At 34.2% G+C, this 18,291-nt stretch overlaps 1 protein-coding gene across 1 annotated transcript in view; it reads right to left on the reverse strand.

Annotated features, from left to right (window-relative positions):
- Positions 1 to 18,291, reverse strand: part of LOC126978487 (uncharacterized) — a 36,459-nt gene that overhangs the window by 9,388 nt on the left and 8,780 nt on the right. The gene's annotated exons all lie outside the window — the stretch shown is intronic.

Below are 18,291 nucleotides of genomic sequence, written 5' to 3' on the forward strand. Positions count from 1 at the left end.
TACCTATATATAATCATAATCTCGGAAACGGCTCCAACGTTTTTCATAATATTTAGTATACAGGAAATTTGCAGGGCGATAAATCGAAGCTAGATTTTAATATAAAAATGTAGTTTTATCCGTGTTATAATGAGAAACAGCTACAATAACATTAGAATACAAAGGTAAATATAGGGACCGGAAAGCAGAAGACCCCGGTTCGAATCCAGATGTCCTATTAGTTTGTTCAAGTTATGTGCTTACTTAAAAATCTGAGCAAGGCTCGGTCGCCCGGATATTACATATTTATAAAACACGAATTTGTTTGTAAAAGAGAAATCCTCATTTGATTAAATGATTGCGTTTTTTTTTAAATATCTCTGACAAACTTTTTGGCAAATTGGCTTGCGCTCGGTTTACTTATACATCAACCTTTTACTTATCATTAAATGTCCGTTATTCATCTCTTTGTTGATTGAAACTTTCACTAACAATATTTACATTCCAAATTCAAATCACTTTTTAACCTACGGATAAAAAAGATATTTTACTCCACAGGTGTACAGATAATCAACTCGGTCTTTTTGGTGTGATAAAAAGATATTTGGTAAATGTTAATTATAATATTTTCTTAATATTGATTAAAAAAGCTCTTAAATATCTACTACCTTCGGAATTATTCAATAACTTATCTCATGTTGCACTTCCTTGATGAGCAGGTTTGGGGAGCATTTAATCTTAATATTACAATTATTCTTGCTTAAATAACAATTGTAAAGTAAATTATTACGGGTTTGTGTTATTACAATTAAAAATTCTTATAAGTTATAAAATTATATATTATTATGTATAGAAAGATATTAATGTTATGAAGAGAACACTCTTTATTAATAGTGTAATAAAATTCTAACAAAATTTAATAGTCTGCAAATAAAAAAAAACAGGCAGATATGCAGGCCTTTCTACAAAAGAAAGCCCTGCAAAAGTACCGGAAAGGTAAAGAGAACCACGCGTGTTCGGGTAACCTCATGGTAAGTAATAGCCGAAGCTGAAATCATATACTCTCGTAACATTGGGGAAATCATAGGAGCCAGTCTTATAAGTAGATATATTTTTTTAAGGAACCCATGTCTTGTCGAGGTGGAAACCAGCTGTGTGTGGAATAAAGTTACATGAAAACCACACTGTGGAGCCACACATCCAGATGGTGTGGAAAATAATTAAGTTAGTGGTGCGATGGAAGAACTCGGCGATACGAAACAACATAAGGTCAAATACCTATTCGGAACAATCCACGTGTATTTAACAATCTCACAATATAGATCACGCCCCGTTGGTTTTCGGGTAATTTTATTGCGAGAAGCCAGTATTCGAAACAATTCACGTATATTTAAGAATCTCACAATATAGATCACGGCTTTATTGTTTTCGGGTAATTTTATCGCGAGAATCCGGTGTAAATGACTTATCACATATCAGTCATAGACTTGAAATATACTAGCGTATAGACTACGTGACCAATTTTGATTTGTCAGTATGTGCGTTAGCTAGTTTTATATTCAAATTACTAATTCCAAGTGTGGCTGACTGGTTACGACTTCTCAATCAAAATCGGTTACAGTAATTATTGATTCACTTTTTGTCAATGAGATGAGAATTTCTTCTCTTTTACCCGCTTTAACTGGCTCTACGCTAGTGTTTTGTAATTTGTTATGTTTTTAAAGTAATAACCCTCACTTTTTGGTTAGAGACCCGCATCGTTCCGAAAACAATTTGTTTTTCAAATTTTATTAGTGTACTAGCTGACCCGGCAAACGTTGTTTTGCCATATAAAGTATAATTCACGCGATAGTTTTATAAGTAATAAAATGTTGCCTATATTATAGCCTGTACATCATTTTGTTCTATTGTCAATATTTTTTTGCAGCGCACGCAAAAATAGGTTTTCGATTTTACACCTTGTGTTACAAAATAGCAATTTTATTAGGGATCCCTAATTTTGAAAAAAGCAGCATAGCCTATAGCCTTCCTCGATAAATGGACTACCCAACACTGAAAGAATCATTCAAATCGGACGAGTAGTACCAGAGATTAGCGCGTTCAAACAAACAAACACTGCAGCTTTATAATATTATAGTATAGATTATAAGTTTATGTTGTCAATCTTGGTATTTATAGTAACTACTAGCTGGCCCAATAAACGTTGTATTGCCATATAAAGTAATGAAAAAAAAAATCTATAATTAAAATTTTTGGGGTTTAAAAATAGTTGCAACACATTCTCAGACCTACCAAATATATCGTACTACAGTAATACAGTAATAATTATTATTACTGTATTCGATTGCCATCTTGCAAACCTAGCGATTGTGGATGGAACAGAATAAAATAAAAATCGCGATAATAAAATAGTTCTAGATCGTAGAAAATCATAGAAAATAATATATATATATATATTGGAGGTTATCCTTATCAATTATGGGAACATTTCCTAGTTTCCTGGATTCTCCCCCCCACAAACCTCATGTATTAGCTTTTTAAGCATAATAAAGTTTTATCCCTCAATACGTAGATAGGGTTGTAGAAATAAGTTTTCTGATACCTACATATATAAGGCTTAATTGTTAATTGCTTTAATAAGTAGATTATAAGTGATTTTGTATATATAATTTAATACCAAATATAGAAATTTTGAATTTTAATTTTTTTTTTTTTTATCAATGATGGGTATGAAGGCTTACCCGATATGCGCACCGGGACACGAGAATTTTACATACTAGATTATTTTAAATAGTTTCTATTTTGGTTTATATAACCGACACTGATTTATTTTCATTGAAATCGTATTGCAATGATATGTATGTAGTAGCAATGTAATCTATATTAAAAAAATCCACAGAAAAAATAATGTCTAAGGAAATAATATTTTATTGTCAACAAGCTAACTGTTATAACAATAAGCCTTAATGGTAAATTGTATTATTTTCAATTAAATTTTATAATATACTTTACGTGGATAGTTTCGTAGAGATATAACACTAGGTACTCTAAACCGCTTATTGGCGAGACACAAAGTTCCATTTAGCTCAGTATTAACTCGCTATTATGTTCGCTTCAGAGGCGATTGGAAAAATTCATCGAAGGTCTTCTCGCTTCAATGGAATCGTACAACGTTGTTATTGAGCGAACTGAGTCGATTGAAATTGTTGTTTATTTTGATAATTATAGCGCCTGATTCACAGGCGCCCGTCCAACTTGTACACAACAGCCATATTTACAGTCTGTGATGGATTTACACTATTCTTTTACATGACTTCCTCATATTTAATTAAACTTGAAGGCTGACAAATATTTTCTTTTATTTTTCCAATTGTCAATTAGTGCTCGACCGACAGGCCTGATTTTAATTGTATTTTTTATTTTTAATATTAAAAGCCAAAGCACACGAAACAATTATACCTTTGACAGATTTTTGCGGTTTTCAATTTTCTTTAACGAATAGGCAAGTGCAGCGCATGTCTGGCTGAAAACGAAATGGTCACTCACGTTATCCCGGAATGTGCAGGAGTGGCCAACCATCGGGCAAAACCCTAGTAAATACGATCATACGGTCGAAATGCGAACACCCCAGAATTGAGTGAAGCCATAACGTGAGAGTTGAACAAAGCATACAAGATTTTATGACGATACGTCACTCGAATGGTAAGTTCAGTTGGCATAGCACTGGCACGGAACGCCAGCGGTCGTGGGTTCGAGTCCCGCATCGTTCATAAGATTTTGTTTTCAAATTTTATTTCTGTATTAATCCTAGAAGTGACGGTTATCACTTTAAAACATAACAATTTGACTGACCCCAGAGATGTTCTGAACTTCTGGAAGGAGGTGGGCTGGTTGGAATAACTGAGAGATTTAGAACAAACAGGAACCCCTTTATCATTTAACATTTTACCAACGTACAACCAAAGTGCAAGTTGCAAGGGAACTCATTCTAAGTGTTACCTTGCAAAAAAAAGCCGCAAAGGGGTGTAAATACCGTCAGCTAGCTGGATGGCTGGTAACGCTGCTGAAAATCTTCTAGTATTGTTCAGGGTCTGAGCGGAGATAATTTTTGACTATCACGTAACGTGGCTGTACTTGTTTTGTTTTTTGATTCGATTAAAAAAAAATTCACTAACTATAATTACCTACTTACATACACCTATAAGAAATTAAGTAATCTTAGCATATAAATAGTGTTATTGGAACTGCAGAAGGTAATATAAGCATTTCTGTTTAACATAATATGGCGTAATCGACTGAAGCTTCTAGAAACACACATCTCTTTGAAACGCTCGTAATTGATCCCAATAAAGCCCTTTCACTATTATGTTGATAATGGCCTCAAATGTCGTATCACGTTGTGTGTTCCACTGTCTTGTTGGACGAGTTTATTTTTACCGGTGCCAGTCTAAACGTGCATTCCAACGAGAGTGGGGTGCCGAGCCCACCACGTCACCGCTTCCCATTGGCTGGTTCACATCGTACGATAATCTTCAATGTGTGTGTAATAATTTATACGTAACAACCGCTTGACGTATATCGACGATGTATTCAGAAGTATCTGTTGACTATTTAATTGATTTGATACCATAGGAAGTTCTTCAGCGTAACATCAATTGATTGATGATTTGACCTTTTTATATTAGTGCATGAAAACAACTGTTATTGATGAAATAATCTGTAGTCAAGGCTTACACTTAGGTACCATCAATGTTCGGAAAAAGAGCCTGTGGTTGAATAATAATTACTAGTATAAAAATCTGAATTACGAATGCTTCAGCACGTAAACATTACTGTATTATTACTAGCGACTCGAGCGACACGTAATCAAGGACGCTTACGTATTCAAAAGCTTATGATTTATGAATAACACACAGTAAACGAAAATACACACTCACTAACAATTCAGCAAAATTTTCACGAATAAATTTTCACAATAAGTAACGCACATTTGTCGTTAATACCCGTTGATTGCAAACATTATCAGTAATTCAGTATTAACATAATAATCCGACCGTAACAACCATTAAAAGTCCAGTGAGAATAATAAATTTGAAGTACTCGCTAACTGTGTGCGGCGAACATTTTAATAGGATACTAAGCTTTAAATAATGTTAGGATTAAGTCTAAAACACGTAAGCGTTGACTATTATAATAATTATGCTTGAACAAACTACGGGAATTATTACAATTTCAGGACGTTTTTGTAATTTGATTTCATTATATTAATTTTATTGTTATCAGGTGTATTATTACGTTATTGTATCCACAAAATCATTTGATTAGTTATGTCTGATATATCTGAGTCACCCTGTGCTTAAAAAGAATAGGGAAGTCCAAGGCCCAAGGGTGTTGGGTTAGGGGCGACGAAGGGCATTTACCATTGGGAAGATGCCAGATTAGTCAAATCATGAGGTAAGTACCCCCTTTTTTATATTTTTTTATTTTATTGATTTGACGCAAATGAGTCAATATTGTTGGTAGAGAACGTTAAGCCATGCCGCTAATTCCTGGTTAGCTTGGCTCGGATCGGCTTTCACCATCTCTTTCAATTCATCGTTATTCACCTGTGTGGGCTTCCACGTGGTTCGTTATTCAAATCCAAGTTTCCATCACGAAAGTGTTTAAACGAAAATGGTACGGTGCGTTCATTAACAGTCCCCTCTCCAAACGTTAACTCCAAACAAACAACATCGGTATTGCGAGCTGCCACGTTAGTTCCGCGTCGGAACTTGTATTCGTGTCGAAGCTGAATACAAAAACAACTAAAAGTCGATAATCGATTGTTGCACATTTTTTAAAAGAAGAACTACATAAAAAAAATCCCATGTCAATCCGGAGTACCTATTATAATAAAACGGCAATTTCAATTGCAATTTCAATACATAAAAATTAAAAATATCTACAAAAATAGAAGATATTCATACAATTGAAATAATTTGCAATAAACTGCATTGTCTTGCCTAACTAACGAAAATTATTTTAGTCGCTTTTATTATGATATTATGTATTCTTGTGATTTAAAAAGCAAACGCGTTATATATGACTATATCCGTTAACTTCACTGTTAACTTGTTCTTGTGAGGTACCTACTAATGCAACTTCTATCAAGTCTTATTTATTATTTTATATCTTATTATCATTTCGATATTAAATAATAAAAAAATGTCTATGGTAAGTCTTAAGCTTGTTCTGAAATTTTGGTTGTTTTTAATTGAGAACTAAAGTTTATTGATATAGAGGCAAGAGAATGAAGAAGACAAGAGAAAGAAAAAAAATAATGATTAATTATATTATCTTATCCACTGAACGAAACCATAACCAGTTTTTTTAAACTGATAACATTATATTTACCCACCCAGTTAAAAGGTAAAATATCAAATCAAGGAAACTATTTTCATGGTTTGAAGAATAAGACATCTTACTTTTGATGATATTTTAATGTTCCTGATAATAATTATACCAGTATAAGCATATAAGTCGGCGCAAAACAGGAAAAAAATTATGAGAAGTATTGTACAACAACATATGCTTAAGAAAAACAGGTTTCAGTCAATCAGTTATTTAGTTGTTGTACATTGCTCGAACCCGAAGCCCGTGAACGCTGGAGTTCCCCAAGGGTGTGTACTACGTCCTACATTGTTTCTTCTACATATCAATGATAAGTTGGAGGCCAAATAATATCATTGATATGCAGATGACAGGGCCCAGCAGGTCTCTCTCGGGTTTAGTGACCAGTGCCGGAAAAAACTTGTGTCTTTCATCGACTTCTATCGAAAAGGAGTAACATGAACCTTGTCCAATTTAACACCCCGAAAGACTCCACTTTTCGCATTAAACATATGCCACCGCTCTTCGAAAACACTTCCCTTAGTGCCTCGTCTAGTATCGGAATACTGGGTCTCGAAATCTCGAGCAATTGTTAAATCCGCGGTCATGCATTTGCAAGGAATTTCTTCCAAGTACAACCACACTAAAATCATTTTTGTACGTCGTTTCCAAGACAATACGATACGACACGGGTACCTTCTTCCAAAAATAGCGCGTACACTTGTGGCCGACAACCTGTGATTCCTCTGGTGCTGCAAGAGAATGTGAGCGGCGGTGATCACTTAAGATCGGGTACCCTGGTTTATCCTCCTCTCCCCTAACAACAAATTAAGTTAATTAATTATTATTTAGTATATAGATACGCAATAATAAACAAAATTATAAGGTACAAAAAATATTTTACATAATAATATAGCATCTGAGACCATTATCTTGATCAAAGTAACTCTTGCCTTGAGAGCAAGGTAACTGAAATACAATGCATTTTATTTTGGTAATTGATAATACCTCCGATAATATTTCGTTACTGAAATCGACCCACAAGAGTTTGTCTTAATTGTCTTAATTTACATGTGATTGCTTGTAACAGCGTCATGAGCCGGATCGTAAGGGGTCGTGCTACAACTAATTCATCTCACTCATAATGCATAAGAAGATAAAAAAAGATGTTAATGGAACATACTTAAAAATGGCAAATGCAATTCCACCTATTAGAACAAATTAGACATGCCACATTGCCACCGTTAGGATGTATGGCATTAGTCCACAGTGCGGTTTTCAAGGATGTTTCTTCATCGTACAACCAAGCTGTGGAATGAGTTTCCATGTGCGATGTTTTCAAGACACTACGACACGGGATTCATAAAAAAGCGCGTACACTTTTCCAAATGACCGGCAACTCTCATGAGATACCTCTGGTGTTGCAAGAGAATGTGGGCGGCGGTGATCAATAAACATCAGGATCTCTTCCATAAAAAAAAGGCCTGTATTAGTTCACGTAAATTCACAGCAATGATTCATGGCAATAAGTCTCTTGTGCCTCCTTCCTCTCAGCCCTTGTGAAACAGTGGCAATGGTAAAATGTATAATTTTTTATATCCATAAGTGGCATTTATGACCTTAAAAGATGACTAACTCAACCGAAATTGCCGGAACTAATAATGTGTTTGTAACATGTTTAACGTGTAATCATAGAACGTGTGTTTAAATATTTAATACCGTGCAGTTAAATATAAAGAAAATTGATTAAAATTTCAAATGTGTGTCAATGTAAGCTGATAATATTTTCACCGTTACATTTGATAACAAGATTGCACATTTTAACGTGTACACAAAGCCGTGTATCCGACGTTTCTAAACAGAGATTTTTTTAACAACATGGATTTTTGGAGCTTTTGATGGCACTATAATTTTATTTTACCAGTGGGAGGATCCTTTGCACAGGATGCCGGCTAGATTATGGGTACCACAACGGCGCCTATTTCTGCCGTGAAGCAGTAATGTGTAAGCATTATTGTCATTCAGTCTTTAGGGCGCCGTAGCTAGTGATATTAATGGGCAAATGAGACTTAACATCTTATGTCTCAAGGTGACGAGCGCAATTGTAGTGCCGTTCAATATTTTTGGGTTCTCCAAGAATCCTGAACGGCACTGCATTGTAATGCGCAGGGTGTATCAATTACCATCAGCTGAACGTCATGCATGTCTCATCCCTTATTTTCATACCTAACTCAGAACACCTATAAACATTTTTATAAATAAGAGGGGCAAACGGGTAAGATGCTCACGTGACGGGAAGTGGTGAGGCAACCGCCCATGAACATCTTCAACACCTGAGGTCTTGATGCGTTGCCGGCCTTTAAGTTAGGAGTATGAGCTGTAAGACGTATCAGTTCAGGAATAGTGCAGCTGATAATTGATTCCAAAAAGATGCTGTGTGAAGAAAAAAGTACACGCGGTTGTTGAATGCTGGACATCGACATGATGCAGGTGAAATCGGCTGCTGGTATCAACCTGAACAGCTTCTCTAAGAACTCCCCGTGCTATATATGGTAGAAGATTCAGAGAGGATCCCCATATATTATATATAAGACAAATCATTATTTGAACATGCTGTTGAATGACAGAGCGAAGGGCATCAGTCTTACAATCACTGGTACCTCGTTTGTCTGTTGTTATAAAGCTAACCAAAATAGAACTACTCAAATGTTAATCCAACCCCTAGACGCACGCTTGCCATAAAACTTCTTCACTTGGGAGTGCATATGGAGGCCAAGAAGATTATGATACCAGGTGAAGGCATACATATCAGACTAAATATCAAGAAACCGTACACAATGAAAATACTTATGAGTGTTAAAAGACCAAAAATATTTCAACAGATGAACGTATGGTGTACGAACGGATCAAAATAGGCGAAGATTTACGTTGCGTCATGTGCGGGAAGAAAACAAAGCTAAGCAGCTTCTGCACTGAAAGAGGGGCTTCAATATTTCAAAGTTTTTTTTTCAACTAACAAATGTGCTATTATTAGACTTGACAATTTTAAGACACCAACATATTACATCAATTCAGATGGAAAAGTTGCTTTGCTAAACCTTTCAAGTGTAATTCTAGCGTAAAAATGAGCTTAATGCCCTTAGATACCTGGACATAACGTAGATGGATGTGTACATAGAAGAGAACAATGCATGCCAAGATGTGAGTGGTTGAGTTCGCTCCCCAGTCCCAGTTCCGTTCTGTGGCACCACCAAACAAACAGTAGGTAAGCATACTCTCTGCGTAACAACTTTTTAAATACAAAGTTAATCTGCTAAAAGCTATAATCTTCGTGGAAGAACGAAAACAATCGTGAGCATTAATCAAAGGTTTTAATACAATGCTGTCCAAACAGTATCAACAATAAAACAAACTGAACAAACAATTGGAAAAAAATTGGTATAAAACAAGGGATCTGTAAAAAGGGGAACATCGTACAGACAGTCACTCAGCTCACTACGGCCCAAAGAATCTGGTAAGTTTGAATGGGCACTATAAGGGATATATTTCACCGGGACACCATGGTGGCGCAGCCAGCCGCCGCTACCAACAAAATATATACAGCTCTTTAGGAAGTTACCAGTGTCCGTTTGGTTACGCAACCAATTTGGTGGCGCGAGCAGCTCGGACACTTCATGACTCTGGTGTCTATATGGTGTCTAGTTTAGTAGCTTATGGACACCACGGCGCGATGGCGCGACTGGTTCCGCCACCGTAGTGTCCCGGTGAAATTATAGCCCTGATACTTCCTGGTCAAAGTGGCATATGTAAGTCCCAAAATAAATAAATAAAGCAAAATTAAGGACCGTAAGATCACATTACCAATATAGTTAAAAACTTAGGTACTTTTAAAAATCTATCTATGCCGCGGTCGCCCATAATCAGTTTGGCGTGGCAAAGTAACTTACTCCTATATTAAGTCCGTCATTAATATAAAATTTGGCAAATTAATATAAAGTACGTAGCCAAAGGACAGACATTTTCGTTAAGTTCCAATAATAGTATTTTATGGACATTAATTGCTTTGGAAATTAATCAATTAAATTAATTAATTACTAAGTAGTATTTTTATGGTGAATATCTACGCTCCCCCTAGCAGTCACTAATTGGTGATTATGGTGACATTGATTGCTTTGGAAATAAATCAATTACTTAAATGCTTTTCTTCAAGCTCTCGCGAACAACCTAACCTTCTTCATATGAAGGTTAAGATCATGTTACAATCGTATATATAATAATGTGGTATGGAATGTGCATTTAATAACGTTGTAATAACCACCTCTTTCAAACAGAAACCCAAAAAAACTATAAAAAAACACGGCTTTTAATAGTAGACCCTAGAAAGTAGAAAATCATTTTCGATAAGTTTAAAATATCTATTCTAAAGTGTTCAATTCGTCTTAAATGAAATTATTCTTTTTTAGATATTTTAAAGTTTTAGCAGTGACGCAGATAAAGTTTGAGGAAGTAAATAGATAAAATACTTATCTAATCTCTAAAAATACGTAACGTAAACTGAAGTGTCATATTATTTTAAACTTTGTCGCATAATTTTGTAGTACGACACACGATAGGGTTACGTATTACGTGTCAAACTGTAGAGTTCGGAAAACACCAGTATTATTCCGCAAATAATTTATTATACCTCTTAGCTGTCAGTCATACACTCTTTATTAGGTACCAATAACACAACTACACATCACATCTTTCATCGCTTAGTTACTAATTGAATCAACAAATCAATGGTGCTTCTATTTATACAAGTACAGTGTAAGTAGTGCTGAAAGACGTCCACTGCTAGATAAAGACCTCCCTCAAAGATCTTCACGCAGATCGGTCCTTCGCTGCCCTCATCCAATTTATTCCGGCGATCTTTTCCGGTTTTTAAAAATAATATTCAAGTTTGGAATTGAAGATTATCTCTTGTCCTATTCCAGTTCCGGTTCCCGTTTTCGCTCCCATTCCCAACATATTATATGAATCTTATTTCGAGGAAAATTGCTATGGCAAACTAAACCTACTATTGGTATAGTTATAGGTCATCGACGTGAATGTCAATTCTTCACAATGCCTGCGGGAACCATGGAATTTTTTCAGGGATATAATTTCCCAAGCTCTAGTCTATCGCTGTATCACATTTCATCAAATCGGATCAGTAGGTCCGGCGTAAGAGCGTAACAAACAAACATACATTCACATTTATAATACTAGTAAAAATGTGTAATATGGTAGTACTTATGTACCCAAATAAATAAATAAGACTGTCTATGTCGACATTTTGTAAAAATAAAACGAACAATATGTGGAACTGTATGAATGTGGTTGTTGCAGCATGTTGTACAAATTCTTGAACTTTGTAGACGATTGTTCGAAACTCCCAAACATTCTCCACTGCCATACTTCCAAATCTTCTTGTTAGCAACTGTTCCTGAAGCGTTCAAAAATTTTACTAAAATAATAGTTTATACGAGCCTGCTTTTCATGCCAATGTTTATGTTCATTAATATATATACATATATTTAAGATAAAGCTTCTTTAGGTGCGTTGGGCTACCGTTACCGACAACTATAATATGTACAAAGAGGAACATGCATGTTGGCATTTTTTGAGACGGGTAAAAATCAATGAACTCGCGACACTGTTACCGTTAGCATATACACTTCATTTAAAAAAATATATTTCCTGCAGAATAAATATATCTTGACAATTTAAAAAATACACACGCATTTTTTCAAGTTTTCATTTCTGCCGCCATTCCCGGAGTGTCACTGTTTATACGTACGTTACTTTTTATACTTTTTTTCTCTTTTTGCTTTTCTTTCTATCTACCGACCTATCTCTCATGTGTGATCAATTTTTATATGTTGAATAAATATTGTAATATGAAGTATATGAAGACAAAAATATCAGAAATTTAATCAGACGTAAAACTTAGGTACTCTTCCTACCTATCTTCCCTTTCTTGGCATGTGTCTATGCAGAATGGGATGTCGCTATGTCAACTTAATTGCTGACAGGATTGCCCTGCATGTTTCAGTAGGTATGACAACTGTTTCTGTTATCCCTACTTAAACTTTATAATGGGGTACATCGAAATACCGGTAGTAAATTCTACATGATTTTTTTGTAGACTACGTTTTTATTAGCCAAATAAACTATTTGTATTTGCTCATGTGACTAATAGCTGCCACATATAATAAGTACAATAAGAAAGAGAGCAGAACACCTAGTAAATATGCGGTGATAAAAACGTAATAAATCAGTGTTATCTCAATGAAGTCGGTCCCCAGTGAATAGCTGAGCCACACAGAATTACAGATCATCGTGAAGCAAAGCGGCCATTTGCTGACGTCTGCGTTCAGTCATTTGTCATCACAGCCGCACACGAAGGATAACTTTTTGCACGGACCGCTGAGCTCTCACAACTTTTGTCGGGTTACGAGTTAGAAGCATTATCGCGACAAACATTACTGCTTCACGTGTTATTTAATGACCCTTCATTATATTATATTTGTCTTCTATATATATATATATATATCAATTTAGGTATATTGTTCAAAACAACTTTATACTATACCGACGACCTGTATAGCCGAGTGGTTAGCGATCCTACCTACTAAGCTAGAGGTCCTGGGTTCGAATCCCGGCAGGTGCAAGCATTTATATGATGAATATTGATGTTTGTTTCCGAATCATGGATGTTTATATGTATTTATGTATGTTTAAGTAAGTATATTGTATTAAATATATCGTTGTCTTGCAACATATAACACAGGCTATATATATGCCTTATTTGGGACAAGATAATTTGTGTAAAAAGTGCGTCAATATTATTATTATTACTATGAACGCATCATGATTGATACTTATTTTCTCTATACATTTGACATTTCCTGGTTTGCAATCCAGTTCATAATGGGTTCTCCTACGAACTTGACGGATATCGTCTCGTTTGGTGATTTAACAAATTTGTAACTCAAGCTTTAACTTGTTTCCTGCCGAATTAATGTTTAGGGGATCACTCACTTCCACTGTTTTTACATCTCGAATACCATCGACAGTACCCTATAAATAAATATTTTATTCCAAATTGACATAATAAACTGTAATTGAAATATTTTTTATTCAAAATAGGATTTATAACCCCTCATTGAAACTCAAAAACTACCACACATTCGAAAAAGCATGCCTCAGAATAGAGAACGCACAACAAAAGACTGATTTTAGGCATAACGTCATCATCATCACAGTTTTTAGTAATTCGTTAAGATGTTTATATACACATAACATTATCAATAATATTGAGAGGCAACAAATTTTTCTTCTTTACGTAAATATTAAGATCAACAAAAACAGATTAAAATTATGACAAAGCTGTCAGTAAAATACTTTACTACGATAATTACACTGGTTTATTTTAGTTACGTTACGTTCACTGTTTTTTAATGAAGATATTCGAAAAACTTCGAAAATGGCGGAATCCGGAAGGTTATTTAATAAGTGCTTTATTTACATAATTGAAGGTCATTGAGACTGTCGAACTGATCATAATATGTCGTATTTGATTATTTTTTATAATCATTTTATTACGTTATCTTATGCATAATGATTTTTATCTCGTGTCTAATAGTGTTTGTGCTTTATCCGGGTAATAGAAGATTTTATTAAGGATAGACTTCTAAAATACCTAATGTTAAATGGCATTTATATTTATATTACACATACGGTTAAAGATAGTATATATATTATGTAATACATACAATAATGATATGCATGCCTTTTTCGAGTTTTTGTATCTGAAAATGGACAACTCTTTGTGTCAAAATTACCCAAACAGAAATTGTCAAAAATGTATACAAAGAAGATAATTTCAAATTTCCTTGGGAAGAATCAATTATTAAATACTGGGCTGATATTTCAACGCGTTATGAGGCCAGAATTGTTCCCTTGCCTTATGTGACCCCACCTTAATATAATAAACTGACTTACATCGAAAACCAATGGCAATTTATAAACAGCTAACCGATGTTGGATATCGTTTGCTATCAAGGTCTTAAAATAGGTTTATATAAGGTAGTTTATAGTCCTAGCTTCTTTAAGTTACATTAGAACTTTATCGTAAAAGTAATGAGTATTTTAGCTCTAATATGATATTATTAATACCATTTTTAACAAGTATATTAACGACGTTTTTAGCCTCCAAAAATGCATAATGAATGAGACCATTAGAACGCTTACGATTTTATCATATTTATATACAAATTAATGGCAAAACTAAATAATTTTAAATGTTACACTGAGGTACATATCGAGCATTCCGTTGCATTTGAGAAGGAATAAGGTAAAGAGGGTTGAAATAAATATACTTAGAACAAATGTATTACCAATTTCAAAAGAATTGCTAAAAAACGTTTGTGTGGTAAAGGTTACTATAACATAATTAATGATACCACAGACTGGAATTAGAGCGACATCCCAAAGGCTATTTAAATATAAATTTAACGATACTACATAATATATTGTAAAGCCCGGCTATAATTCTTGCGCCCGTTCTTCTCAGGTAAGGCATACTATTTCGAATGGGTGGTAGTTTTTTAACGTTCAATTAGTGATTTTGAATCGCATTTTTGAATAAAAATATTTTAATTTTAGCAATTATAGGTTTCGACATGATTAAGAGACATCGCAGGCGTGTTGACTCATTCGGCGAACCAAGAAAATCCATCAGTCTCTCAATATGGATAAATTAGTGAATTATATTGAACACACGCGTTATAAGACTTCCTACGAGGCCGCGGCCATACTCCGCGGTATACTCAAGGCTATATCTTATTAATAATTCATAGTTACGTTTCTACATAACCTAAACAGGCAATCAGTTTAATAATAATAGATTTTTTTAGCATAGATAACTTATACATCTAGACAGAGCCTCATGGTGATGAAACAAGGCCTCTTTTTATGAAAATAGGGGATGAGACGAGCAGGACGCTCACAGATGATAATTGATACGCCCTGCCCTGTATAATGCAGTGCCGCTCAGGATCTTGAAAATACCAAAAATTGCGCTCGCCACCTTGAGACATAACATGTTAAGTCTCATTTGCCCAGTATTTTCAAACGGCGCCCTTCAGACCGAAACACAATAATGTTAACACATTACTGCTTCACGGCAGAAATGGACGCCGTTGTGTTACCCACAATCTAGCCGGCATCCTGTGCAAAGGAGCCTCCCACTGGCTAGGTTTATTACTGTAGTGTGCGTGACAAACTACGTCTTACACTCGCGATTTGTATGTTACTTTGTGTTAATGTCAGCCTCATTTTTTTTGACGTATTCACAACTATCATAATTTATCTAGACGTTTTCATTCATTCATTATATTTTATGAAGCAATTAATAGAACCAAAACAATAAACGGTATCGATAAGTATATAATTTTTGAGGACAAAACATGGAAAGTAATTCATAACCCTAAACAGGACGCACATAAATAAAAGTATATCAGCTGACATAAAACGCAAGAACACATTATGGCTTCAAACCAAAAATAATCCTGAAGCATTGAATACAATTTGAAGAATATAAAGAATGTCGTCGTTATCAATATACCGACATTGAATGCGCAATCTAATATATAAAATTCTCGTGTCATGGTGTTAAACTTTGAACTCCTCCGAAACGGCTTGACCGATTCTCATGAAATTTTGAGTGCATATTGGGTAGGTCTGAGAATCGGGCAACATCTATTTTTCATCCCCCTAAATGTTAAGGGTGTTACACACGAATTTTTTTCATTTTATTTTTTTGACATTCTTTTTAAATTTGTTTGATTATGAGTCAGCATTAAAAAATACATACAATTTCAAATTTTCACCCATCTACGATCAACAGTTACTTTTGTATCGCGATTTTAATATCGGCAATACAACGTTTGCTGGGTCAACTAGTAATGTTATAAAATGATATCGAATTGTAAAAATAAACCTTTTAAAATGTGGACTGTAATAAATTGTTTAAACCATAACAAAGAGAAATTACACACTAAACTAAATCATACATAGAATACTATTATATCTGTATCAATGGAAATCATATTTGCCAGGCTTGTAACTGTTTAATTTTTATCTAATTACTCATAAACTATTAATTTCCAACAAACGATATTATAAATAATATTCATTTTTTACCAGTGGGAGGTTCCTTTGCACAGGATGCCGGCTACATTATGAGTGTGGTACCCATCTACCTTTACTAGTACTACTACCCAACGGCACCTTTTCCTGAGGTGAAGCAGTAATGTGTAAAATTTGTTGTATGTTTTTGTGTTTCGGTCTGAAGGGCGCCGTGAGAGGTGACGAGCGCAATAATTGTAGTACCGCTTAGTATTTTTGGGTTTTTCAAGAATCCTGAGCGGCAATGCATTGTAGTTGTAAATTAGGCAGGGCGTATCAATAGCAGGGCGTAATAATAATAATGAGCTGAACGTCCTGCTCGTCTCGTCCCTTATTGTCATAAAAAAACAAAATTTTGTTAATAATATTTTTTTAAGTACCTAAACAAAAAAATATAAAAAAAATAATTTTGCATTGCTATTGCAATCTAATTGCATTGAAATTAATTACTCAAATTAACTTTTATCGCGTGATCTTGCTAAGTATATCTTTGCATAGGAACGTGGAGAAGCCAAACTTAATAGATATAAGTATTATAAAAACTTTTATATTTAGTTATTTAAGATAACAGAGATTGGGAAATAAATTGTAAATGAACATTATAATAATAAATTCAATTAAACAATAATATTTAATTTTATATAAATGTTATATATACATTTTATATAAAATTTAATTTAATATAAATAATTAAAAAATTAAATAGTAGCACAATGAACAAAAATGTTTTTTCAACGGCGATTTAACAATTCTTTCGAGTTTTTGAGTGATACAAGAATTTAATAAAATTAAACCTACCTACTGTCGGCGTTGAATTAAAATTATAAATAATAGAGATAAATTTCTCCTCTTTAAAAACCTTCGGAATTCCTTTGAACATTTAATAGTTTCTGAGTCATTAACATGAAAATAAATACTATCCATTTTCATATCATTTGTTAATAACAATTGCACAAATGATTTGAGTTTTCTTTAGTGTTCATTCCGCCAATATTTGTTTTTAAACAATTCGACACGTGTTTCGCCTCTACACGAACCTCAGGACGTGTTGTCTCGCCAAAATCTGGCACGAGATAGAGGCGAAACACGTGTCGAATTGTTTAAAAACAAATATTGGCGGAATTAACACTAAAGAAATTTTAAATAATTTGTATAATTATGGATTTCCGCAAAGTAACGCCTACTTCAATATATAACAATTTTATTTCTTTATGCATACTTTACATTTTTGTAGATGCCATTCCAAATCGAATGAACAATCGCTCATACGGTCTTAAGGAAACGCATACCATACATAGCATGCTGAACAATTTACCCTCGCATATCAGACATGAAAGTAACAATAATAAATTTAAAACAAAGCTGAAATAATATCTCTTAAGTATTTTAACCTTGAAAACACTTCATCAATTACATATTTATACATTTGCGCACAAATGTCATACAATAAATATTTCATGCGATAAACACAGACGAGTAAAAAAAGAAGGAATCCGTGTCATCTTACATAACAGAGAAGCACCAAAACAAGCCGGTAAACGTGTAAGTACATAGCACCACACTTACACTAATACATGCCGATCGGCCGCCATTATGAGATTTGCCGTCATCTGTGACAGTTCAGTTTGCGGCGCAATAAAATATTTTAAAAATGCCATTGTGCGTTGTGAAAAAGTGGCAAAACGATGCCATAAAAGAATTTGTGGCCACAAATTATATATGATTATT

This window comes from Leptidea sinapis, chromosome Z (genome assembly GCF_905404315.1).
Source record: "Leptidea sinapis chromosome Z, ilLepSina1.1, whole genome shotgun sequence".
NCBI classification, from domain to species: domain Eukaryota; kingdom Metazoa; phylum Arthropoda; class Insecta; order Lepidoptera; family Pieridae; genus Leptidea; species Leptidea sinapis.